This window comes from Tachypleus tridentatus, chromosome 9 (genome assembly GCF_004210375.1).
Source record: "Tachypleus tridentatus isolate NWPU-2018 chromosome 9, ASM421037v1, whole genome shotgun sequence".
Lineage (NCBI taxonomy): Eukaryota > Metazoa > Arthropoda > Merostomata > Xiphosura > Limulidae > Tachypleus > Tachypleus tridentatus.
In genome coordinates, this window is record NC_134833.1 from 95,726,815 (window position 1) to 95,752,395 (window position 25,581).

The 25,581-nt window shown below is 32.1% G+C and overlaps 1 pseudogene across 1 annotated transcript in view; it reads right to left on the reverse strand.

The window, feature by feature from the left end:
- Positions 1–776: 776 nt before the first annotated feature.
- The window catches only part of LOC143227435 (protein lin-9 homolog), a 44,014-nt pseudogene continuing 19,209 nt past the window's right edge, over positions 777–25,581 (reverse strand). The window contains exons 5-14 of the transcript XR_013014996.1: positions 21,534–21,659; positions 20,431–20,588; positions 19,677–19,810; positions 19,243–19,353; positions 18,089–18,190; positions 13,088–13,168; positions 10,999–11,125; positions 10,460–10,642; positions 3,835–3,929; positions 777–2,989 (exon numbers count right to left, since the gene is read on the reverse strand). The product of XR_013014996.1 is annotated as a protein lin-9 homolog (transcript). The remainder of the gene's footprint in view (positions 2,990–3,834; positions 3,930–10,459; positions 10,643–10,998; positions 11,126–13,087; positions 13,169–18,088; positions 18,191–19,242; positions 19,354–19,676; positions 19,811–20,430; positions 20,589–21,533; positions 21,660–25,581) is intronic.

The following is a 25,581-nucleotide window of genomic DNA, read 5'->3' on the forward strand; positions in this document are numbered from 1 at the left end:
ATCGTGCATCCTAAGCTGAGTTATAGATAAAGACAACTTTACACAAGACTATCAGTTTTTTTTTTTTTTTTAATTTCGCGCAAAGCTACTCAACAGCTATTTGTTCCCAACTTGGCAGTGATAGATAAGAAGGATAGCATCGCCAACTCTTGAATGACTCTTTTTACTAACGAACAATGGGATTGACCGTCACGTATAAGGCCCCCACGGTTGAAGGGGGCAGCATACTTGTTGTAATAGGGATTCGAACTCGTGACCCCCGAGATGAGCGCTCTAAGTACCAGGCACAGAATGTAGGAAAACCAGTAAATGCTTGTTCTATAAAATATTTCTTTGTTTTTTAGTGTGAAACTATAAAGGAAGATTTGGTTAAAACTCACCTTCTAAATTGTTTACACAGTTTCAACCCCACACAAAAAAATAAAAGGGAAAATATTTTAACTTAATTCTTAGAATGCCTTAATTTATGTTTGTTATTTTTTCAGACGTGTGTGCATAACAAAAACAGAATAATTCCATTTTACTCAAATCATGGAAAAGATCAACTACCACCCAAAAGCTTCATTGTACCTGGTAAGGGATGTCACCCCATTTACCAAAATACAAGATAAGGTATCACTTTATTTATAGCCCAATCATTAATGCAACTATATCTTGGTGGAAGAACGAGTTATGTAAAGTGTATTTTCTAAGTATATGAAACTACGAATATTCGGTTTAATTTTCTTTAACAAATAAAAATCAAACACCAAAAAAAAAATTATAATCGATGTTTTGACAGTTCACTTTTTTTATGTATTTCTAGAAAATTTTAAAATTCACAAACAATGCTCAACAGTTGCTGTATATTGAAAATTATTTTTGTTCCTTGACAAAAGTTATGTAACAACCATCCAGAACATACATGGCTGAAATATGTAGCACATTCATAACATGACACAGTTGTACACTATACTATACATCACAACCTAAAAGTAAAAAAAAAAAAAAAACGTTTAATAACAACAAAACTGTGATGACCTCATAAAATCACTATAATTATTTGTAAAAAAATTAAATATCTTATGTGTTTCTGGCTCCATCCAAGTCTTTCAGCAGGTCTGACAAAATAATAAGTGAGAATGGAGACAGACCTTGAGACCCATTAGAAATGCAGATGAAGTCCATAAAAACACAGTTCTTAAGTTTATCTATTTACATAACGAATTAAAACAAGTGTATGAGAGGCAAACTGAAATAATCAGTAAACCTTTAAAAACGTTTACAATTTAACATTTTAATTTCAGTTACTTGTGAAAATTGTCTCATTAATCTGAGAACATAAATACTATAAAAACACTATTGTATGTACTATGTAATATGTACAAAATTTTGAAACTATCTGTAAGTGCCTTAGATAAACGTAAACAAACAAAAACAAGCTTTATACCTTTGAAACTATTGATTACAAGTTCTATAGACATCAATCATTGTATGATACAGGTACCAACCATTATATTTCATTTAAGCTATAGCTTACAAGTTATACAAGTACCAGTCTTAACATGAAAAGTTATACAGGTAACAATTGCATTATAATATCATTTAATCCACTGGTTACAGATTCCACCAGTAAAACCTTTAGGGCACCTTTTTGTGAATAAATCTGAACTTTTTTTTGGTACTTCTATACAGGAAATTCTGTTTTCAAACCCCTAATTTTATTTGTTTCATAACAGTGAAATTAACCCTACTAGAACAAGTATAGTTCACTTTGACAATAAATTTTCATTCTTATAACACATAAATATTGGCTTATGCAGAGAAGCTTTTCAGGTAAGACGAAGATGAGACATTATTCAGTAATACTGCAGAGGAGCTGAAGAGTTTTCTGGACATAATTTACATTATTACCTTTGTGTGTTTAGCACCTTATCCAATAAATTTCTACTGAACATTTCTACAAGAGACAAACCATTAAAAAACTTTCTATACTATACCATTTGTTTTATTGTAAAATATCTAAAAATGTGGCTTTAATAGAAATTTAAAAAGAAAAAATTTTAAGAACCCTACAAAATTTCTTCAAAGAACAAATACATATAAAAGCAGACAAACAAGTTTACAATATTCACAGATGATTGCATTATTTTCACACTGATCCTATGAATACATTTTCTTAACACCTATGTGCATAAATTATGGATAGAGAAAAAATACTGCATATAAAACTAATACAACTTGTAACAATGCACTTTAGAAAAACGTTTTAAGGTTATAAGTGTTTAAAATCACATATCCATTAAATTACATGTCATAACAATTATATAAAAATAACAACTTTTTCAACAATTTTCTGTTAATCTATGAAATTTTGAAATGATACAAAATCAAAAGCTTAGTTAAATTCATTGTGAATATTAAAATATATCCTACATCAATGTCCAGAAATGAACTTGGAACACAAGTTCTAAAACAATCCAATCCATTAAAATTTAAAGGAAAAAAAATTAAGACTTTTGTTTACATTTAATGTAGAATGAAATAGTTTTTCAATATCAGAATACTGTAAAATAGATAAAATTATATTAATATTGAATATTATCTAAAAGTATTCTTAACCACATTAACATATTTTACATGTCAAAACCTTAAACATATCTATACAGAAAAACAACCAAACTATATTGAAATGTGTCTATAGGAAAGTTAAAAACAAATTTTGTGATCATAATACCACAAAAAACTTTATATGGATGTAAAAAAGTTAAGTGCCTTTAACTTTTGTCCATACCCATGCTCTTACCACCCTTTGACAAGACAGAAATGATCAGTTAAACAAAACTTTAAAGAAAAATGGTTGAAGTATGTTATATGCAAGTTTCATAAAAATACTTATAATTTTACTCAGACAAAAATATTATGGTGGGCAAAGGCATGCAAATTACCCATCTGACTTAAACCCCCTTGAATATGGTTGATGTGAATCTCCACTTCATTTTGGAAAACACTAGAGAAAAATATTGTAAAAATGTGAGATTTTCATCTATATAATGACCACAGTGATATTTACAACAACAACAACAACCAAAAGCTAAAACTATTAAATTATTAAAACAATTTAACAAGTATGGTACAAATTTCAACAGAGGTTCTCTTTCTGTCAAATGTTTCTTTCAGAAAAAATATTTTATTTTGTGGAGTTTAACTGCTTTTTTGTAGGATAATAAGTTTGTCCTGATAAAAACTAACGTTATGCTAAATAACTTTGAACATTTATACTAGTAATTGAATATGCCTAATTTATATGAAAATTGGAAATAAAACTAAAAGCTATAGTTTGTAAGTTTATAAACTTATTGCTAGTTCACCAGGAGACAAACATACAGAAAAAATAATGAGGAGCTCAGCTTTCAAGAGAAGCCTAGGCTCCTTCCTTAGAAGAAAAAGCACTTTCTTTGGTTGAATGCTCAAATATTTGTATGTCTTGGATGTAAGTACAATCTTTGCACTCACTTGTATATCTTTATTTAAATAGTTTCAAATTTCAGTGTTTTTTAGTTGGGACTATCACATTTGTCCTCTTCTTCATTTTTTCATAATGTGTATTTATGTATTTCAATGTATCTATTTCATCTACAAACTAGATACTCTTCAACAACAATGCATTGTTATAGCAATATTTAGCATAAGGATACACTTAACCAATTATTCTCAAGAAATGATGAATATATCAAATTATGATTCACTAAGTTGAAGTCTTTTGATTTAAGCATTTAAATATTTCTTAATATATTTGCTAAGTTTTGAAACATAATTTTTTTTACAAACTGGAAAGCAATGTCTTTACCATACCTACTGTTCTGTGGTTGAATACCAGCCTGGAGTTCTGACAAAGATTCTGACAGAGACTTCAGCTCAAATGAATTCAACTCATTTTCAGCCAGATTCTAAAATAAACAATGATATGATGTGACTTTTTAGCTTTTATTGCACTGAACACTTCTTCCACATGTAAAATTTTTCTAGTGAATATCAAAGAAAGATTTACACAACCATTCCACCTAAGCATAGCTGAACTCAGTAAGAAATGATTTTATGACATTCCTGTGATGAGAATATAGCCTAAAATCAGTTGCTCTACAAATTAGTAAGTTCATATATTTTTAAAACAAAATTTAAATTTTAAAATTAGTTCTATTGATATGAAGGAACAGAATATAAAACAATGGCCATTTTGTTAATGTTAAGACCTTCTAACAGAACATCTGGGACTTAAGTGCAAAAAAAACATAAAAACAATAAACATCTACTCTAGCTGACACAAAAGTTTGGGGAATACAAGTTTCAATTACTAGGGATGTTGACATTTTCTTAAATTCAAAATGTATTTCCAATAACACTTACCACTTCTATCACTACAGTTATTATTTGATTGCCAGGGTTTCTTCTTTTGCCCATCTAATCAGTGATATGATTTTTACATGCTCACTCCAATTTTATATATTCCACTTAATTAATTGCTTTTGGCATCATTTGCTTTATTACAGTGTCCACCTATGTCAATACACCCTCTATCCTGGTATTATATACAAACACTTCACTCAGGTAATAATATCACTTTTTCAAGACTGACACTATTTGCAGTCTCTAATGCCAGATCATAGTGTGGAAGAAGGTCAGGAGAGTGTCAGAAGGTAAGTATTATTGGAAATACATTCTTGATTCAAGAAAATGTTAACTTATAAACATACTTACCTACTTCACACCACAGCTAGAATTCCACACTGATTAAGTGTAGGGTTTTGTGTGAGAATTATTCATACAGAAAAATCTGCATAGATCATGGATATGTCAACAGAAGATTGGTACCCTAGTGGGAGAACTGCACTACATTCAGAACAAACATGCTTTACACCCAGAACTTAATTCATGTATTGTGGGTGGAATATTGCATGATTTATTATCACTATAGGCCAGACCCAAACAAGATAGCCAAGCTTCCACTGCTTGAAATTATATTGCCATGGTCCATATATCCCACATTTGTGGGATAGGGCAATTAGATCACAACATATATTTATATTTATGAGTGCATCCAACCCTGTAGCTACAGAGTGATGCATTTCAAGCCATCTGAATCATAATGAGAAGGTAAACAACACCTAAGTGACAAATCTTCTCTACAACTTGAAGGAGTTCAAAAGGCAACATTCCATGTTCAGAATGACAAGACCATGTATGCCATATTCAACATGTGGAAGCAGAATTAATCCAGTCTGGAATTATGAACATCCATCTCCATTCCCCAACTAAGTGGCAAAGTAAATTAATTTTGTCTCCAAAATTAGGGGAGGATGTGGAACAAACTGTGCTCAACCAAGAACCTAGAATGGACCACTCTGTATTTATAATTACAAGGAGACAATGTACCCTCTTCCAAGGACAATTTACTGAACCAATACTAATAAGAAAAGAAAGGTCACCCTTAACCTAAGTGTCAAGTCTAAACCGAAATAACAAGTAGGCTCCAATGTAGGTTGGTGCCTCTACTACCGACAGCTGAAAAAAACATCCAGGCACTTAGGTAGCAGGGCCCTTGACATCACCCTCTTCTTCAAGAGTGGAGGAAATTCACTCTAACACTGTGGAGAAAAAGACTGCCCACCACACAGTAACTGAAAACTAGGTGTGTTAAGGAATCCCTAGCTTCACAAGTAGAATCTGAGGGGTAATGTGCAATGGAGAGTCTTGAGGAGCAGTACCTTGGAAACAGTGCACTCGACAGACCAAGTTCCCTGAATGTTTTCAAATTAAACAGACCCAATTTATTCACTTCAATAATCAGTAGCAATAGACATGATCTCCCTGTGCTTTATACGTGATAGCCTGTAAGTGGTGATCCAAAATAGTACATCAATACTACCTGGTCAGCCTCTAGCTGGTCTAACGGAACATTTCATTTCTATAGTCTGTTACAACCTAGAGAAAGTACACTAAATTAGTGGTTGCTAGTGCAGAATTGGTCTGATGAAATCACATCTGCCTAAGGAACATTTACTACAGAGAGGGATTCTGTGGAAATGAAGCAAGAGATCCTGAAAAGTTAAGAACCATGCATAGCAATGAAAATACTCATCCCTCTGTATAATCTAACAGAATAGATTAAGAAACTAAGTATAAATGCATTGAAGACATAAATGCTATACAACTATTCTGTCCATTGTTATTTCATTTTTCAACAATATTTTTATCTTCTTCTAGACATCTTTTTTTATCATGAAAGACTACAGAAAACACAGAAAGGATCTGAAACAAATCATGTTACAAAGAGGATATAAAAATACCAAACTTTAAAGCACATTACTTTAAATGGTATCTTATCTGTATCCTCAATGGTTCTACTGTGGACAAGGCCACATAGCAGCCTACACAACATCCTCCAGCAGGAAATTCACCCAGGATGCTAAGGACATAAAAATGTAATAAATCTGATCAGATGTGACTAGCAGAAATTTCCTCTTCTTCAAAGAGAGCTTAGAATAAGTGATATGGATCAATTTCTTACACAACTCATCAATTGTAACTGGACATAAATCCTGCAACACAGAATGATTTAACTGAATAAAAAAAAATCATTGTATAGTATCTATAAATGCATTAGTGCAAGTAACAAACTCTTACTGGACATAACAACAATCTGATTAGTCATAGAAGTGAGAAATAGTTAACAGTTGAATCAGTGAAAAGAATTTACCACATTCCATGGTTGCCAATGTCTTAGAGAAGAAGAACTGGTCTGTGAACATAGGTACAATTATAAAGCATCCTATGCAGAATTAGTGCAAACCACTCCATCTGGTAACATCTGTAGGTCACCAGCAATGAAGAATAAACCTTCAGGGAAAGAAGATGGAATAAACATGAGGCTAATGTCTCAAACACTCGTTGAGAAGGGGTATATAATTCTGCCTTAATATATCAGTAAGGTAACTGGAATGGTCATTTGGGATAAAGTATTCAAAACAACTTGAAGGAGCTGAAGAGTACTGGGGACTCAAAGAATTTTGTCTCCAATACTAAACAGTAGTAAATAAGGTCTTGTACAGAGAAACAGTGAAAAATGCAAAATTCCTGCCAAAGAACAAGATAAAATGAGTCATGGTTAGAACTTCTGACTGAATTGGATTCAACTTCTTTTCCATACACTATTGCCAATAAATGTGCTATTTCTAGTAATGAATGTCCACTGCAAGATTAAGCAAAGACTGATATAAATAAATGGCAACTTTAGAAATTAAACCTCAATACTGTATGAAAGACTGTATATCCTCCATGCCTGAATCTTGAACTTTTGGATAGCCACGTATTAAATCATGCCTGTCTTCATAGAGATGGCCAAAGAGGAAATGGAAGAGGTTGACACTCCTGAAGGTACCAGGGAAGCAAAGACCATAGTGTAGCTGCCACTCCATTGTTATTAATAGAACCTGACAATGGACTGGAACATATCATGGTAGTATCTTAGATAACATACAAACTGGAGGAGAAGCCTTGAGGTGTATTCCTGTGCTGATGGAATGCACCCATTAGTAAAGTGCAAGGGTGAGGTACTAGAAACAAAATTTCCAATAGTTGGGTGTTTTAATGAGTGTCCAACCCATCAATTACAAGTGTTTCAAATTAAGAGCTACTCCAATAGAAAATTTCATGATGCAGCATCTATTCTGTTAGGAGAATCAGTTGAAACAACTGGTCTTCCACTAAAGTCATTACCCATGGAACATTAAAAGGTAGTAGGATGATATGATTGTAGTAGTTCATGGAAAGGAGATTCAATGTTCAAAAACAAAGACCCTGGAACATGTGTCTCCTTGGCAAAAAAATGCAAGACACTGCCATGGAAGTGTTGGAGTGAAGCCTGATGATTTTCCTCTTAGTAAGACCTGACCATGTGGCATTGCCTTTTGAAGAGCAAGGCATTCATGAAAAGAGGAATCTGTGGAGAAGGTGTTGGTAGAGGAACCCATATATTAGTACTATCTCCTTGTAATGACTCTTAAAAATAAAAGAGAATGACCCTGAATGAGGACATTTGAGAATCCAGTGAATTGATGTTTAAGATCCATTGGTTGTATAAACACTACTAAAGGGTTCGTTTGTGAGCTCATCCCAAAGATATGAGGGATTCAAGAGATGTCTATATTGCCAGAAAGAAAGAGTCATCTATGCAGTGGGAGAAGAAAAGTTGAGTAAGAGTCAAATTCCTTATTCCATAGTGTGGAGCCAGATAGGTGTCAGCTGAGCCTAACTGAGATACGTGACAAAAAAATACCTAGACTGATGACACATTGCATTGGAGCAAGAACAGATGTCTCAGCTCTGATAATGAAGCTTGTTTTGGTTGTTTCTGAAAGTGGAATTCAGGTGTGATATCCTGACAATTGATGAGATGGTACCAGCAGTAACCACTAATCCATGGAAAAATATGTGTGCAGGGCTAGGGAATGGAGATGACAAGAAAAGCTCATACAGTTCAGTAGAATACAGGTGGTGCAGATGCCAGTTCAAAGGTAAGAACTTTTAACAGTAGTATCTGGCCCTTGTGCACAAAAAAATACCAACAGTGGCAGAGCATCTCCACTATATTTATGTGCAGATAGCAGCCAACTTGGACATTCACAATTGTAGTGAAAAAAAATGCAATTCAGATTCAGGAATGAGTCATTTATGAGCTTAAAGAATCTGAGAATTGATATAGACAAGAAAGATAAATAACAGGACAACAATCTTCTGATGGGAATAAAAACCCAGAAGAAATGATATGACTTTTTCTCTTTACCCTCAGACCAACAAAGCTTTGATAACCCCAGAACTAAGTTCCTAAGTCTGAGTATCTGCAGAAGGTGGAAATACTACAAGTTGGGTGGATAATAGTAGTGAAGGTGTGAACTGAATGACTAATCTTGACTCAAGAACCTCCAATGCTCATAGATCTGTGGTTACATTTTACCACACATTCAGAGCTAATCCTCACAGACCTTAAAGTCATACAATAGTCATCAGTGTTGCTGGCAACATTCCAATTAAACACTAGAACCCTTTGACATGTACAGAATCTATTCTCAGTACCAATGGACTGATGGGCTGATGTTGTAACTTTCAAACAGGAACAGAACTTTAACCTACCTGTAGAAGCTGACAAGAAATGAGATGTCAACAACTGAACTAATGTGCATACTGACAATGGTTCCAGTTCATCATAACTGATATTAGTGATCTTGAGAATATTCCAATAAAGTTTTAGAAAAATAACATGTTGTATGATCTAATGTATCCACTGTGGGGAATTGAACATTATATTTTAGAGTTGTAAGTCTTTAGACTTTACTGTTGTCCTAGCAGGGTAAATTGATCTATTCAGGTTAACTATAAACTCCATTCTAGATCACCAAACTTCCAGAAGCAGATGTATTCTCTGAAAGTTGAAATATGCTTCAAAGGTGGTGGTAGGCTAAATCATATAAATCCAATAATTGTGGTAGATAAGGCATAGCTGCCCCTTCTTGTAACTGAGCAGTAAACTTCCTGGCATAAACCACAATGTCAGTGGTATTCCCAGGCCTTACAGCCATCAAAATCAACTGGAAAGAAGCCCAAAATATCACAAACTCAATGGCTAAATGAAGAAAATGGAGCTTAAGGCAGCTTATCCTAAAATAGTCTCCTGAAAAACCAACATAATGAAAGAAAATGAAAAAAAAACGTGCAGAAAATGCAAATCTAAAGTCTTTCCAGAATGTTCAGGACTTTCCTCAGTTGTAACCTCAAAGCATCCCAGAGAAACACCACCAAACTGAATATATTTCTCCATTTCACTATGAATAAGATCACTGAGTGACTCTTCTCCCCATTATTGAGTGATACTAGAAATTGCAGTTGAGATAGGAGAGAGATTTGACTCGCTTCCATTCTAAATATATAAATGCCCAGAAATTCCTGCTATTTATCAGCTGGCCAAACAATTTTTTTTTAATGAAAATCAACTAGGTAACATGAAGAATGTTTAAAGTATCTCCATTGATCAAAACACAGAGAAACCTGTTAGGAATTGCTTTATCGAGAAAAAGTGATAACATTATTTGAATGAGGTGCTTATGTACTCTATCAGGATAGAGGGTGCATAGATGTAGGTAGAGAGTAAATGAGATAAATATCACCAATGACAATTAAATGAGGTATAAAAGACTAGAGTAAGCAAGTAGAAATCAGACCATTGCAAGGATGGGCAAAGGAAGAAGCCTCAACAGTTAAGTAACAGCTGTAGTGTGGGAGGAGATAAGTATGTTTTGGAATAAGTCTATTATCAGAAGACTAGCATTTTCCTTAAACTGTGTAAATCTCAAATTGTAGATACATTCTGAAAAAAAGTAAATGTTATTGCTTCTTTCTAAGTAATTTCAACACAGACAAGACTTACTTTCACCTGTAACATCAAAGATGTTAGATTAGCAATAAGGTCTATAATTTTTTCATTCTTCACTACAGGACTATTCCGTTCTCTGTTGTTCCATTTTCCAACAATATTTTTAGCTTCTTCTAGACTTCTTCGTTTCACCACTTCATGATATATACCAGGCTGGAGTCCTTGTTCTGGAGCAATCTGTTAGTAAGTTAAAACTATTTATACATTTTCATGCATATATATTTAATTTTTAATTTTTTATTTTTCATAAAATCACTACAAAACCAAAATCAAATATAATATTAAGGATGAAAATAACAAAAAATAAAATATATTTATCCTAACTGCATGAATAAATTGGAATATGTTATATTTCTTATGGTAATATATATTAATGATCTCTTTGATATTATAGTTGTACAGTGATTACGAAAAACAAAATTACTAACACAGATGAATAAAAAAACACCAATTTATCTCACTAGCAAGCATAAAGTACATTTGTAGATTTTGCATAAAAGGTACATGACAGCACTAGCCAATAACAAATATACCTCTAGACAGAATTGTTGAACTTTTATCAAGTGGTAATTCAAAACCTTGTTCAGTTTTTCAAAATCCAAAATTATCGATGCATATTTTTTTCTGGAATTCCAGAGGAATAGGCTGCTAATAGGAGCACTGTAAAGATAAAGAAAAACAAGACACATTTAATAATTATTTGCTGGACTTGTGTAATTTAGTCATCTGAATCAGCATATTATATACTAGCTGGAATACCCATCCCCTGAACTGAAGTAATGTAAATTCATTATTAATGAAAGACTATCTTAGGGTATGAAAAGTTGCTTTCCTTATAAGTAATGGATAAAAATATATAAAAATTCCCGTAAAAACTGCAAAATGCAAAACTGATAATTTGTATGCATCTCCCCATAACTCCAATGAACCTCTATACCAACTGTGGTAAAGATCCATCCACAACACCCTGTAGAGTTGTTACATGGACATACAACAGACAATATATTTATATAAATATATTTATTTCATGCAAAATTTGGAGTATAGCTTAACACCAATATATACAATATTCAAAAATATACAGATGGTCTTACATGTATCACATAAAATAACTTTTAAACAAACAAAGAAGAAACATCTAATACAGAATATCTAATGTTGGTCTTTTAGGCTTAATACCACTCAATATGACCACAATTTGTTTTCAGTATCAGTCAAACATAATGACAAACAGATTGACAGAGACATGTTGTGAGATGTGAGATTTAAGCAGTAAACATGATGTATTTCCTGTATCACAGCTGAAATCCAACATTATCAAGCTTGGAAAGTACAATATTCAGGGTTGTAATCCAATTCACCTTGTCCATTGTTTCATGAACACAATGATATAGTTTCTCATCTTACAGGAATAAACACATGCCAATAACTTTAACAGATTCTAGCTATTGGACAAAAGACTCACTACTAACAATATCAGTTTTCAACTACTAGAGTAAATGCATGGCAATTACACTAGAAACGCATATCAATTGGAGAAAAACATGGCAATAACACTATCAGCTTGCAACTAAAGGATGAAACACATGTGAATAACACTAGAAACACATAACAACTGGAGAAAATTAAAAGCTATAACCTATCAGCTTGCAACTATTGGATGAAACACATGTCAATAACACTAGAGACACATAACTGGAGAAAACACAAGGCTATAACATTATCAGCTTGCAACTACTGGATGAAACATGTCAATAATACTAGAAACACATAACAACTGAAGGAAACACAAGGGTACAACATTATCAGCTTGCAACTAGTGGAAGAAACACATGGAAATAACAATAACAACTTGTAATGACTTAAGAAAACACAAAGCAATAACACTAACAGTCTGAATTACTGGAGGAAATATAAACTTGCAACTACCATCACCTTTGAGTGGTTGTTATAGCATTACATTTTAGCTGGATTGTTTGGTTCAGATAACTTTTCAAGGAGCCATGAATTCTTTGTCTGTTATGACATTGTGTATAATGCTGAACTGTGCTGTTTAAAAGAATTGAACTTATTCACTATGGAATGCAAAATATATCTAACAACAGTTTCAGACTAATATCAACTAGAGTTATTTTAATTAATCCAGAGCATTAGGCAAATTCATTAACTAACTCTTATCACTGTGTATCACTTTTTATAGCAAAAATGACAAGCCAAAAACCTTTGCTGTTTTTGGAACTGTTTTTAAAGAGAAGTGCACAAAAAAGAGTTTGAGCTGTGATGTAATGCCAAATGTAGGCCTAACTCCCCACTAAAAAGGAACCTAATGTAGAAACACAGTTTCCTTCTCGAAACTTGATTTTCAAGTAATTCTAGTAATATTGTACACATTACAAAGTGTATATGTATATACCTAATTAAGATTTGCACAACCACATAAAAGCAACATACAAAATATAAATATTTTCTACATGGTCTGAAGTTGAAAAATCACTACTGCACATTGATGGACTTACAATGTAGAAATCCACAGATGTAAGAATGTAACTTAAATAAATCTATTGTTATATAAAACATAAGGTCAAACAAACACTCCTTTATTTAATAACACATGAAACTTACCATTTTCTCAGCTTCTGTGTTCATTGTTTTCAATTCTGTTATTTTTGATTTCTTAACAGCAAGAATTTTTGTAAGTCTTACCTAGCCAGATAAAAGAGTATGCTAAAATCTTTTTATGTAATTTTTATTTTCAAAGTTTCACCCTATCTACTCACCAATGGTTAGTAACTGCATCTTTTTTTATAGCTTGGTCAAAAGTAAATATATTTCTTGTTTAATCTTGAAAATATAACTTAAATATGTATTGAAATTATTTTATCTCAAAATTTTATTCAGTCAAAATATTCACCCAATTGTCACAAGCCATTCAAAATGCATTAGCACTACTTGTTCTTTAGCAAACTTAAGTGCTGAATCTTCCATAAACTCTAATTTTACTATTTTTCCCTTTAAGTTGATATGATTTAACAATTCAAATAATTGTTTTCATACCATTGTTCAGAAATGTTTATTATACATTCTATATATATAGATTACTACTACTTAACTGGCAATACTTTGTTAAACTAAGTTGCTTTTCTTACATAAGCCAGGATGTAAATGTCAAGCTACTGGTTGCATAACATCATTATTTCTTACACCTTTATACAAGTGCATTTGTTAAATACTAATAAACATGCAAAGTAAGGTCTCCACAAGTTAAACACAAGGACTAAAACAAATAGAAATAACTATATATATTATAATATTTATTCATATCTGTAATGAAAAAAGAAAATTTCATAAAACCAATACTGTATTATTTTATTCTGATATCATTTAATGCCAGCAACAGAAATGAGGATAAGCTCGGAACCAGGACACAAATTTTGTTTTAATTTTGTATGCGGACTACACAAGTACCAATAAAAGGTGATTTAACTGGAATTTAACTTCATCATTATGATCAACCAACATTCATCTGCAGAGAAACACTTTTGAAATTACTGAACATGGTAATTCTTAAAACAATATTTCATATGATTTTTATCATAATGATTATTTACTCAATAAAGTATGTTTATTGTAACTGAAAATAGCCCATATGAAAGTGTTGAAACTTGTATTTATATAAATCTGGCATTCTTAGATTATTGTGGATTTAAACTTTGATTTACATTACTTTAGATGGCATTGTGTATTTACCTACTATTAACCCTTTCAAGTTCATCAAGCTGGAGGGATATATCATACACACTGATCAGTGAACCTGATATCTAGAGAATTGGAATAATAAAGATGTCCCTACAGTGTGACATAGCCCACTCAAAACCAATCAGACAGCAACAGTTTTCAGAAAAGTAACATCCTTGGCAAGTACAATCTCTGAAAAATAGTGCAAGAGGAAGAATTGAGTAATCCGAAAGTTTAACCATCACAAACTACAACATTGTAGCAGTGAACATAAGTCAAATTGAGTGAGGAAACAAAGTCACCTATAATTCATGGTTGAGTACCTGTAATTCATGTTTATTGATTGGTCTATTTCTGATTACAAAACCAAGCCACTAAGAAGTGATATCCATATGGGGTTAGGATGATGGATCCCAATCAAAGGGGTGACATCTCATTTCAAAGCTATGTCATCCCCTCAAATAGACCATTTAAGATGGATGGTTGGATTGGAGAACCTCTTCTTAATTACACCAGCAGAACACCACCACCTTACTCTCAACTGAATGGATTTATTAATGTTTGTATTATACATCATTACCACATTCAGAAGGCTCCCTCCACAGTCTGCCGCTCAAAAAAGTTGGAACAAGAAAAAAAGAGAGATTTGTACAGTAAAAAAGAAATGGACATGCCCCTGATAAATAAGAGGTTTATATACAAAATATAACTTACCCAGTCACAATCTCACTGAATGCTGAAAATGGCAACAGACTGAAGACAATAACTGTCAAGAAAGAATGTGATTTAATGCAGTTAACAAGAGATGAATGTATATGCCCAGTTTAAAAATTTCTTCTAATGGATGAAGAAAAATGTAAGATGTCTAATCTGGTGAGAAGACATCTGGAACAAATTACAGGAAGAAGGAGACAAAGAAATAGAAGTCAATCGATTTAAAACATGAGTGGAAGGAGAAAACTCAAGCACAGAGGATAGCTGCTATGGAAAGAAGAGACAGGAACAGGCATCATGGTAGAAAGCTGTACAAGCAATGTAAAAATGAGAAGGATGTATGGAGCATAGTACTCTCTACCTGGATCAGACCAGAAATGGAATAAGAGAATCAATGAGGAGGAGAAATTACTTTCACAAGGCATCAAAGTTTTAGGAAGGAAAGATTGATCCAGATAAAGGAGAACACATGTGGAATGATGAATTGTATGAGACACACTGAAAGTATACAAATTGAATTTATGACATCCGCAGGCCAAGAGGAGAAGAAAATAAGTTTTAAGACATAAGTAAAACATAGAGCGTGAGTACAGAAGTTCAAATGGATCATCAACAAGTGAAGGAGGAAAGAGAAGAGAAACCTTCAAAGGTTTTATTTGTTTGTTTGGAATTAAGCACAAAGTTACACAATGGGCTGTCTGTGCTCTGTCCATGATGGGTATCAAAACCCATTTTCTAGCAATGGGAGTTCACAGACATACTGCTGTGATACTAAATGGCAAATCTTCAAGGGATCCCACAGGTGATCCAGAACCCCCTGAAGAGACTTAATATGTGTTCAACCCACATCGCCAAAAGCAACAATAGAACCTCAGAAGTAGTAAGGTTGAGGAGAACTGAAAGCTCCATTAAACGGAGTTGAAGAAGAGAAGGTTGAGCCCAAATGATAATAGTTCCAAAAAAGTCACTCAAGTGGACAAAATATTGGGTAGGTATAAGGAATGGCTTTTCCATCTTGATTAACCAACTCACATAAACTACTTCTATAAGCAGATTTGTGTTCATAACAAGCTAACACAAGAAAAAGAAGGTTGACATGTATAATGATCAATTTCATGGCAGATGAGAGCCAATAATTCCACAGCTGAGTTACCCCACTTGCAGCACGTTTGTGTGTGCTTATAGAAGGTATTACCTTTGAAGTGGTAACGTGGACCTCAGAATTCATTGTAAAAAATGAATGTTTGTTTTTTAAATTTCATACAAAGCTACATGAGGGCAATCTGTGCAAGCCATCCCTAATTTAGTAATGTAAGACTAAAGGGAAAGAAGCTAGTTATTGCCACCCACCTCCAACTCTTGGACTACTGTTTTACTAATGAATAGTGGTTTGATCATCACATTATAACAACCCCACAGTTGAAAGAGTGAGTATATTTGGTGCAACAAGGATTTTAACCAACGTCCCTTGGATTATGAGTCAAGCACTCCAACCACCTGGCCATGCTGGGCATAAAAATGAATGATCAAACACAACAGTATTAGAATAAAGAAATAAAAAACTGGAAAAAAGTTATCCTTAAGTTTGTGAACTTTTATAAAAATGAAAGAAATAATTCCACTACTGAATAAGAGACAAAATGGTTTAATAACAATTTCAAAAAAATGCACTGAATTTAAAAAAAACATGACTGAAGAGCACAATAAAAAATTCTTGACATGAGCACTGACAAAAGAGAAGTGGTAGTTCTGCAGAATTGAATAAAAGGAATCTCCTGTATCAGGAGGGTGTGTTGCATTTCTATTGACGAGGGGGGTGTTGCATTTTGATTTACATGTGAAATGCAGTTGAACTATTTTGATCATGGGGTATGTGGGAGGTCAAGAATAGTGGCATGGAAAAAGAATGTTTGCATATAGAGGGTCATACTAAATAAATATAGCTATTTATGGGAAAGGAAGTAATACATCATATTGGAAAAAGAATGTTTGCATATCGAGGGTCATACTAAATAAATATAGCTATTTATGGGAAAGGAAGTAATACATCATATTGGAAACAGTATCTAGTTGTAAATGTTGCAGCAGGAAATCCAAAAATTAAAGAATCAACTGAAAATTTCTCATAAAAACATAACATGAGCTTACTAGAATTATCATTTTAGCATTGGAAAGCTCACATTTTCCTTCTTCCAACTTAAACAGATAACCATAAATACTTGAAATTACAAAACAACCTGAGGTTTTTCTTTACTGTAGAAAACACTAAATGTCTAAAATGAATTCATGATCAATATATAAATCAGATTAATAAAAAAACTGGGAATTTAAGAAGCTGTAAGTATGGACTGTAAAAACATAATGAAAGAAGGCTGGAGACATTAGTTATTTCAGCTACAAACCCCTATTTTGGCTTCAAGCTGTTACCTAGAATTCCATTAGGTAGAATTAAAAAAGGAATTTGTTGTTTGAGTAAATAATGTCTACAGTATCTCTAGCATTACTTTTTTCACAATCCTTATTTGAAAGTTTTTAAATTTCCATTTTTTCATTTGTTTTGTTTGCTGGTTGTTTTTTTTCTGCTTAACTAAAGGCAAAAGATTGACTAACGTTATATGTTGTAATGATAATAAACAAAGCTAGTAGGTAGCTGATATGGTTCATGATGATTTACTGTAGCTATGAACATGTTTAATAAAGTTTAATGTTATGTATATTGATTTTACTCCTTCACTTCATATATACAGGAGTGTACTTCCTAAAAATACAGATTGTATAGCGTACACAGCACTGAGTGTATCTACATATTACAGTAATCTAATATTCATATATTATTGACCAGTAGTTTATGTTTCACCCTGTTCTTAAGCCTTTTAAAGAAACACCATCTACATGAATCTTTACTGTTTCAAGTGCACTTTGTTCTAGCTTTCTGTTAGGGTTTTGTGTAGTTCCTTGCCAACCCCATTATAAACCACTATGGTGGTTCATGATAAGACTAGTTATAAAAAGAAGTATAAGAAATTTGGGTGTTATTTTCAACTATTATCACTTTATTCCTAATGAACATTAATAACAATTGTGTAGTATACATTAATTATATGTTTCAACAAACTATTTAATGATCACACTTAAGTATTTTGTATATTTACCAAACATCACATACACACACACCATCATTAATAAAAACTTCACAGGAAAACCTCCAACTGTGTCTCCTTCTTTTACTAAGAGTCTAGGTTTAATCGGATACTTTTCAAACAAGGAGTCATTGTCCTGCCAGGTAAAAAAAACAATAAAATTTTTTATGATGGAAATTAAATTTAATATACACAAATTAAAATCTTATTCTACAGCAAAAAAATGTCAGGTCTATTAATCTATTCTTGATCAGAAAGTTTTTGTTATTAAGCACAAAGCTGCTTAATAGGTTATCTGTTCTATGTCCACTGCAAGTATCTAAACATGAATTTTAGCAACACAGGCTTTTGTTGAGTCATCACAAGTCACTTAAAAAGTGACTATTAACTTGCATTTATTGGGAGGACAAAAAATAATAATGAGTCATTGGTGAAGAGTTCTGGAATTTTTTTGTTATTTTTGTAAAACAATGTATAAACGAACAGATGTTATTATTACAAAATGTGATCACAAATAGAATTATAGAGAGTAATAATAGCAATTGATTCTTACTATAGTTCATTAATTGTTTTACCCTGCTTTTAATATTTTTATTAAATGTTATCAAAAGATTTATTTTTGTAAACTGTTGAAATTATATTGAGTGAAAGAAAGAAAATAATAAGGAGCACACATTAAATGAAAAATGTAACTATTTTTTTTAATACTGATAAATTCATGAACATGTTGACAGTTGCTTTTTATGGTTCTTGACATCAAGAACTAATAAATAACAGTTTTAATTCTATATGAGCTAAAAATAAATCTCAAATTAATACTAAGGCTTTAGATTTGTGACTTAGGCTTGTCTACTGACAACTTTTATCTGCAGAGATGAGAAGTTGGTGATTAGCATCATCTGAATAACAATTACAGTCTAAAAGTAACAATTATGGCTAATACTTGCAATATGTTTTAGTTACTTCATCAAAACAAATGTTAATACTACTTCTATTGGAAAAAAAAATGAAAGGTTCAACGTGTTATGATCTTATTTTGGAGGGAACTGTGGGAATACATCACAAATAACTTTTAAAAATTTGATGTCATCATTTTTACTGTAAGTATCTAGAATGCCTTAGATGGAAATTGTTATATTAATTTTACATATATAAAGAACACCCTGGGTCTTGAGTAATTACACTTACTAGTTGTGGAGAGGAAGATTCTGAAATGTATTTTGGAGGTGTATAATACACGTTTCGGTCTTCTTTCCGGACAAAAGCAGATATTGGCATTGTTTCTTGTGGTTCATTGCTCTGTTAGATAGTATATATAAACTTAAAAAAACCAAGGATCTTTAATTAAATGTTTCAAATAAAATATTCAGACCTATAGTCCTAATGTGTAATATATTTCACTTATTAAATATTATTTCCTCAGATGTTATCTCTTACATGCTATAATCACTGATGCTAGTGATTAACACCCATGTACCTATGAACATTTTTAACATTAACATGGTACAAACTTGAAAAGGATTACTAATTAAACTCAATACCAAAAACTTAAGTCCCTTTTCCTAGTTCTAGTTTTAGAAATTTAAACTACATCTTTTAATAAATACAAAACATCAACATACGAGAACTTCATAGTCAGTTACAGAATTGGAACCTAATCCTGATCGATCAAATGTGACTCTGTAAGTGCCATTAGTGGTGTCAACAGCATCAATACTTCCCATAAAGATACCATCACAGGGACTATGAAGTCATACTTAAAACAATGAGAATGACAAAATAATGTATATTTTACTGAAAATACTTGTGTCTATCTATTTATTTCAAATGTTCAAATTATAATTTACAATAACTATCAAAGCACATGAGGAATAGATGACAAAATAGTTAGCAACTTCAACAATTTTTCCCACAGAATATAGTTCATAATGTGCTTTTATTTTTCCCTTCATTAACCAGATTTTTTTGCAAGTTTTATAAAGAAATTTTCTCCTATCAAAACTACATTTAACTACAATTTGCTGTTCAAACCCGATTTATATATTTTTTTCTGTTCCCATCTATGACTTATTTATACTTGTGTCATATTACCTTTTCAAGGTGGTTGTGATTAGGAAAAATAATAAAATTAGATATGACATATACAGGAAAAACTACTACTAATAACAATGAACATTTTTTGTAACTGAAACAATATGCTGAAAATTAAGATAGGATAAGAACATTATTACTCTAATGTTATTTAGATTCCTTTTCATAAAATGTAAAACCTTTCATGTGAAACAGTAATTAAAACCTTGAATCTGTTCAAGTTGAGCAGTTATTACCATATTCTACTAATCAAAATTTGTCCATTTCCATTGCTTTTTGAAATACCTGTAACTTTTGTTCCTATGACTAGAGGAAGAGGGATTTCTTCAGGAAGGTCACAATAATTAGAAAGGTCTGCTACTTTTCTTTGTTGTAACTGGAAAATCTTGTTTCTTTTGGAATAAAGAGCCTCTCTTTCTTCTGCAAAAAATGCTGATGAACACCTAGATCACAGAACTTAAACTGAACATACATTCACAAAATAAATTATACTATATTTCCAAAAATAATGCCAAGAAAATTAGGTTTCTAAAATTCAAACATCATAAATATGTTCTTCAAATGGTTTTGTGTTACATAATTTGTAGTAATTTTAGAACAAAAAAAAAAGCATAATTTATATTTTATTTCCTGTTTTTTATGGTGATTATGAAGTTGATCAAATTGACCAAGCCTGCACAGAAATACAATAGTGAAAATAACACATAAGGCACAAAGTTTTTTTTCTAAAACAAAACATTTCATAATTATCTGGAGGATATCAGGATGTTACAGAAGTTTCACACAGGAAATGTGACAATTTGCTAATGCATAAAAATATTTTTAATCTTAAAATCAAGATTATTTTCCATGTTGGATAGACAACATTTGAGAATAAAAAATGCATGAGCATATAATTAATTTAAAATTGTTAACTCTCAATTAAAAATCTGATATTTTATTTATAAATGCCTTTTAATGTTTACCAATATTCTACAAAATTTTGTAAAAGTATGTGCACATTTAAAAAGTTATGATGTGACTGCTTTGTGGTCACTTTTGAGAGTACAGGATGGGTTGAATTCCCCAACCCAAATTAGAAGGGTTAATTCTAATATATTTTTGTTACTGGGCTTGTGACTAAGGTGAGATGTAAATAGTTCTGGTGTGAGGTTCAAAGTTACACAATTCTAAATTTCCCTGTATATGCTCAAAACTTCTAATTTTTGTAGTTCAGAATTTTAAGAAACTTGTGCATCTCCTTAAAAACTTACCATGAGCATTTTTTAAGCAATAAAAGGAATGATGTGAAAATATATATACTATCCAATTAGCAAAGTATGATGGTAAAACTTGTTATCCCTCAAACAAATCTTGTTGCAAGCATAGAGTGATATGAAAAAATATACCTTCGAGGCTTTCCCATAAGCCTTTTGATTTTGACCCATTCCACACGTCTTAGTTTTCTGGTCTTCAACTGAGGGAAAGATTCTCGAATACACACTGAAAATTCATTGTCACCCAAAATAAGTGGCCTGAAAGTAATACAGGTGATATGTGTGTATCACAGTTAGCCACCTCACTAGTGGAATTGATCCATAAAGGAATTGTTATGCAATTTGAAAAAATGCCACTGAAGTATATAATAACATAAAATGTTATTGTTATTTGTATTTGATATGAAATATTAAAAACTTTTAAAAATGTGACTCATTATTTCAAAATAACCTTTAAATTAACTAATTTTTCTAATGAAAGCCTTCATTAAAATTAATTTTGTTAACTGAATTCCTACAGCACTATAAATATTCTAAATATTAGTAACAGCTATTCTCATGTTTAAGTAACATGAGCTGCTGTTATTAAGTTAATGTTAGATTTTTAAAATTCTTTGCTCTAATACAATTTAATCAAATAGATCAAATATAAAACAGAAAATCACATAATGAAAAAAATAATAAACTGGTTTAGCTGATTGGAAATTTATGGCACAAAGTACCAGGGCTGCCTGCACAAAACAGCTTTATTTTTTAAATAACTGTCATAAGAAGTGAAGTAAAATGGGTAACTAAAAACATGAGGAAATGTGATTTTTAATAAAATAATAAGAAATATAATTAAATTTAAAAAACTATTAAAACTAAAAACATGGTTATGCAATATAGGCAGGGTCATCAATTCCACTGACACTGTCCAATGTCCATAGAATTTCAGAAGTTAAAATGTGCTTTTGTTCAGTATTGTAGTGATAACTTGAAAGTAAAATGTCAGTAGATGTAACTAAAGAACAGACTCAAATGTTCCTGGGTTATTTCTTTATAAGAGAAAAAGAAGCATAAGATAACTATAGCCAATACAGAGCCTTGCAAAGACAATATACTTCCTTTGATTACGAGGCAAACCACTGTCAAGAAACTTTCCCTTGATGTCAGACTAATAATTTATGTAATGAAATGGCAAAATAATAATACCACCAATGCAGGCTAATTATACCATGAAATCAATAAGCTTATTCTTTTAAATTCCAACATGGCCAGGAATCTAATAAAACTGTATAATGGAAGATGATGGTGAGAAAAAGGCTATTCATTTGTGAATATCTAAAAGAATAGATAAAAACACATTATGTGATTTCAAGGCCTTCAAAGTGCTTAATGAGATGGTACAGATGGTACAATTAGTTCACTGATCAGATTCTATATAATCCATATCAAATGAGCAGAAGAAAGCACAGAATCTGTTGAAATGTTCCAAAGGCAATTATAGACTTGCAACAAACCACAGTGTAGCTCACAAAGTCACCTGATTTATTGTCATCTGTAAAAATGGGAACAGAAGGATGGTTCAAAATGTTTCCCTAAAGAGAAGCTGTACTTCTAGTTAGGAGTATCTGACTTCTTCAGACTACATAATGAAAGATATTCACGATTGATAATAACCAGATTGAACAAAACATCATCCAATGCCAAACCAAACTCCAATAACTTTGCCTAGAAAAGAAGGCCAAAAATTGTAACAGCAGACTATCTATTTGCAAAGAGAGTAGGTCATTGAGGCATGAAAACACACTGCCAGTTGTGATGCTGTAGCAATAATGAAGCTTAAAGTGAAGTTTCATAGTACTCTGCATGAGAAGTGTGGAAAGCAAAGATGAAGTTTTTGATGATCAAATGATGACCTGAGGCTTAAAGGACATCTATCCTCTCCCAAAGAAATGGAAGAGACAATGCAAAATACATTAAGTGTTCTTGTACACATTACATTGCTTACTATGTGGAAAAGCAGTTACCTTATTGTCAAAAAAAAATTCTAAGAACATCATCTCAGGATTAGGCTGTAGTCCTTACTTGATACAGATATGCAAGCAGTTGTTTTAGATGACAAAAATTTGAAATGGTTTGCAGTGGTACATCCATATACTTTACTGAGGGAAGTGTGGAGTTAACATCAAGTGACTGACATAAAGAGGCTATTCGTAACTGCAGGAGGAAATTGTTTAGTCACAGTACTGATTTTAATGTTGAAAAGTGTGATATTTAATATAAAGCACTTAGACACTACAAGTTCTTGAGGAAATGATCAGTTGTGTTGATTCTACATAAACTTAAAATGACCATTATGCAAAAAGTTTGAAGAAAAATGGGCAAATGGTCATGTAACTCATATAAATTGAGGTCCTATACTATGTCAAACCTCTAGATAGCAATGATAATTTTTCACAATCAAAAGCAATAGAGACAATACGTTTTTTCATGGGAAAAAGCTTCCTGATTGGCATTTGTAGTTAAATCAGGTAATGCATGGTAAAATGTTGTCTGCAAAAACCACAATAAGTATTGGAAGAAACAATATTGTGAGAAGTCAAACAATCAAACAAGACAACCATTAATATTATTCTCTAAAACATTGTACAGACAGTTAGTTAAAGCAATAGTTCTATAGTTAGAAGAAACATTGTGATCTTTTCAGGCTTAGAAAAAAGGGATGACATAAGCTTGGAAACTCCTCCTCATGCCAAGTCTGATTGAAAAGACTCAGAAGATCAAAAGAAGCAGGAAAGAGTTAATGTAAAAGCTTATTACAGATGTCATCTGGTCTGACTGAATAATGTATTACTAAAGCAACTGATAGCAAGTTTAAGTTCCACCGAAGTAAATGACTGATTATAGTTTTATAAAAAACAATCAGACTCAAAAGGAGGTGAGTTTCGGCATTTTATGTTTGGATGGACAAAAAGGTAGGGAAAAAAGGTGTAGGTATTGGAATGGTCAGAAAAATTCTTTCCAATAGTGTTCACAATACCCTATAAATCAGTAACTTCTTAGCCTTGAAAAGGGATGGGATGAATATGAATTTTTTCCCATTCACTTTTTGATTGTTTTTTTTGAGCAAAGCTGTAATGGGCTATCATGAAGAATAAAACTCAGACTTTAGTGTTGTAAATCCCTAAATTTACTGCTGACCTACAAGAGAATATTCACCTTTTGAATCTCATTTCAAAAGATCTTGAAGTTAGTTATGATGTCTACTCTGTAGAAATGAGTAAAAGATATCTGAAAAGCTTTGGCAGACAGGTGTCCACTATGGATAAGGATATAGTGGAAAAAAAGTGTTGAGGTTAAGAAACATAATAATAATTACCTGAAAACACCATCAGTTAATATCTCTATGCAGTTGTAAATATACTGTAACTTAATGTTAACAATATCAAAAGTTAAGGCCTATTACAGTTTAAAATATGAAATGAGAGTCAATTTCTAATCTTTCTCAGAATGATAGAAAATCATTACTGCTTTATAGATAACTGTCCATCTCCCAAGCAAATTAAGGAAGAAAAGAAGGCAAACAGAGAAACTGATAGCAGTGAATGTTGAATTTAGGCCATGGAAATAGATGTACATTCTTGTATTGAAGAGAGAGTTTGTTATATGAGAGCATGTTCTTCACAGATCAACCTCTACCATCATTATTTTCACTACCCTAGTGTGAATTTTGTCCATTGAAGTCTTTCAGGATGTTTTTTTGTAAGACAGTACCTGCTCAATAAGATCATCAAGATCTATCTAACTGATTTCACTTTTTATCCTGAAGACAGGTATTAAAAACAAAGTGCGACAGTACAACTATAGGAGAGGCAATATTCTCCACAGGTTTAGTAAGCAACAGTTAGGAGTTTTATAGTAAACTAATAAGACTACTTGCTCCACATGAGCCTGTCTGCCACAAAAGCAGTCTTTTCTGTGTAAATAATATCAAATGATGATGGTATTGGCAGTTTAAAAAAAAATGTATCCCTTAAAAAGACACCCACAAAATTGGCCAGAATTGGTCAAAGCTTTAATTAGAACAAAAATCTTGTGCATTTCTATGTAGTATCAATGTGATTACCTTTAGCTCAGACCTCAGGTCACCTTGAAAGGGAAGTCTTTAAGACGTTTTCCTTTTAGTTTCTCCATT